Source organism: Fukomys damarensis, unplaced genomic scaffold, assembly GCF_012274545.1.
Source record: "Fukomys damarensis isolate Sample0158 unplaced genomic scaffold, DMR_v1.0_HiC HiC_scaffold_24, whole genome shotgun sequence".
Taxonomy (NCBI): domain Eukaryota; kingdom Metazoa; phylum Chordata; class Mammalia; order Rodentia; family Bathyergidae; genus Fukomys; species Fukomys damarensis.
The window spans coordinates 65,678,294-65,681,153 of NW_022900936.1; positions in this window are offsets into that span (position 1 = coordinate 65,678,294).

Here is a 2,860-nt window from a genome sequence, read left to right on the forward strand (position 1 = left end):
GTTGCTTAGTCTCTGAATGTTTTGAGAGTTTCTTATTGTCTTTGTTAGAAATTTCCAGTTTGCTTCCATTTTGGTCAGAGTACACAATGTTTGATTTCAGGTTTTTTTACTTTCTTCAAGTTTTGTTCAGTTTGTTCTATTTTTCTATTTGGCCAGGGTTCTATGGGCAATTGAGAAACACGCATTCTGTTGGTGTCCGGTGTCATTTTTATATGTTAATGAGATCCATTGTTTGATTGCATTGCTCAGATCTTCTATTTGTGATTTTCTGCCTCACAGCTCTCACAGTCACGGAGGTGAAAGTGAGGTGGTGCTGAAGTTTCCAACAGTAATTATAAGTTATTTTCTCATGGTGTTGTGCTAGCTGACATATAGAGAGCCCATGATGCAGGCAATAAAAGAACTTACTAAAGGACAAAGAATATAGGAAAGACAGGAGTTTACTCACATCACTGAATACCCTGTCAAGGACTGCAGGCAAGTTTTGAGAGAGGGATCATGCTGTCAGGGCGAGAAATTGTAAGGTAATGAAGATGTGGGAAAGGGTCTGAGCTGGCAAATGCAGGTATTTTAGAAATGCATTTTCTAGGGCATCCTGTTATTTGTGGATTTTCCAGGAACACCCATATCATGACTGCAGTTACACATCAAAGCTGTAAGTTGTCAAGGCCTCTCACTTAGGTCTCATAAAAGGCTTTTTAGATTTAGATAAAAGCATTTGTATGTTTTGACCTTTTGGGAAGAAATAAAACATTAGCTCAGGGGAGGATTTATTTTTATCTTCTTTTTATTTTTATCTTGTACTGTTTTCAGTCCTCATTCATGCAATGTTTCATGACTGTCCCGTATGTGCTGAGCAAAGCGTATCATCAAAGAAGATTGGATGCTGAGTATCTTAACTCTTTAGTTACCAAGTATAGTACTTCCGATTTTTTCTTTCTGGTCTTCACTATGTATTTGAGGCTCTGTTGCTTGTTTGTACACATTTAGTATACTATGTTTGCTGGGTGGATTGATCCTTTTATAATTATATAACATCTCTTGGGGTCTCTGGACCTTTGCTTTGAATCTACTTTACTGAACATTATTATGGCTACTTTTGCTTTTTAAAATTGTTTTTCAAATTTACATGGTATATCTTTTCCCGCCTTTTTTACTTTCAACTTACCTGGATTTGAATTTGGAGTTTCTTCTAGGTACTGTATACTTTGCTTTGTTTTGTTTTTGGTACCAGGGATTGAACTCAGGATCTTGCACTTGCAAGGCAGGTGTGATACCACTGAGCTAAATCCCCAATCTTACATATTTTTTAAAAAATTCACTCTTGGAACCTCTGTCTTTTGACTGTTACAAAGCATTTATATTTAAGATAATCATTGACTTGTTAGCATTTTATTCTATTTATTTTTTCTATTTGTTTTCTTTGACTTTTATCATTTTTTGCTTTCTTGCCTTACTGCATTTATTTGAATCTGCTTTAGGATTCTATCTTGATTTGTTTATAAAACTTTTGGGTTAGTCTATATAAAAAATAGTGGGCTGGAGATGTAGCTCAGCAGTGCTACACCTGCCTGACAATCACAGGGTCTTGAGTTCAATTCCCAGTGCTAGAAAAGACAAGAAAGAAAAAATAAAGGAAAGTAGTGGCTGCTCTGGGTTTTCAAACACTATTTATAACAAGGGATTGGTGTCAACATTTAGCACTTTGAATGAAGTGTGGAAAACTCACTTCTATTTAAGTCTCTTTGGCATATCCATCTTTAAATATCATTATTTGAGTATCACACAGCATTGACTTTTTTATTTCAATCATCAGATATCATTTATAAAACTCATAAGGAAAAGACTGTATGGACCCATATTTCTGCTTTTTTTGTCTCTTCTTCCATCTTCATTTCCTATTTTTATCTTTTGCTTTCTGTTTGAAAAACTTCTTTTAGACAGTATTTTAAGGGTAGGTCTGTTGGTCACAAAATATTGTAGTTATCATTTGTCTGAATTTTTAAATCACTTCTTTCTTGAAAAGTAGTTTTATAAGACATAGAATTATAGACTTACAGTTCTTTTCTTTCATCACTTAAAAATATTTGGCTATTTCCTTATACAGTGTGTGGTTTTATACAAGAAATTCATTCAAATGGGTGTTCCCCTACGGGTGATGCACTATTTCTTTCTAGATGCTTTAAGGAATTTTTCTTTAGTTTTCAAAAATTTAATTGTATGTCTTCGCATAGAATTCTTTGAGTTTATCCTGCTTGGGATTTACTACCTTCATGAATCCTTGGGTTGGAGTTGTTTTTTTGTTTGTTTGGTTTTTTTTTTCTAGTCTAATTGCTATTGTTTTACCCTCAAGGTTACAATTTCTGTTCTCCATCCTCTCAAACTTTGAGCCTATCCAGCAAATTTTCAATTTATTTTTCAATTCTATAATTTTCATTTCTCTCTCTCAGATAACACTTCTCAGAGATTTTCTATTTTTGCAATTGTTTCAAGAGAATTTGTAATTGATCTCTGTAGCGTTATGTTTGCTTTAAAAGTCTTGATAATTCCAACATCACATTCACTTGTTGGCATCAGTTGATTTCTTTTTTCATTCAAGTTGTGATTTGCTAGGCTTTTGGGTTATATTCTGGGTATATTTAGTATGTTAGGAGACCTTGGATCACATTTAAATATTTTCCAAGAAGTCACTCTGTTTGGATTTTGCATACAGGCATTTGCCTATGGTGGGAGTTTAATTTTGAAAGCCCTTGTAGTGTTATTTTGGTCTGCTTGGTTTATCTTGTGCTGCCTGGGCTCCCAGTGTTCTCTGTTGGTGCCACCTGAGGGGACGGGAGGAATTTCTTTCTTTTTTTTTTTT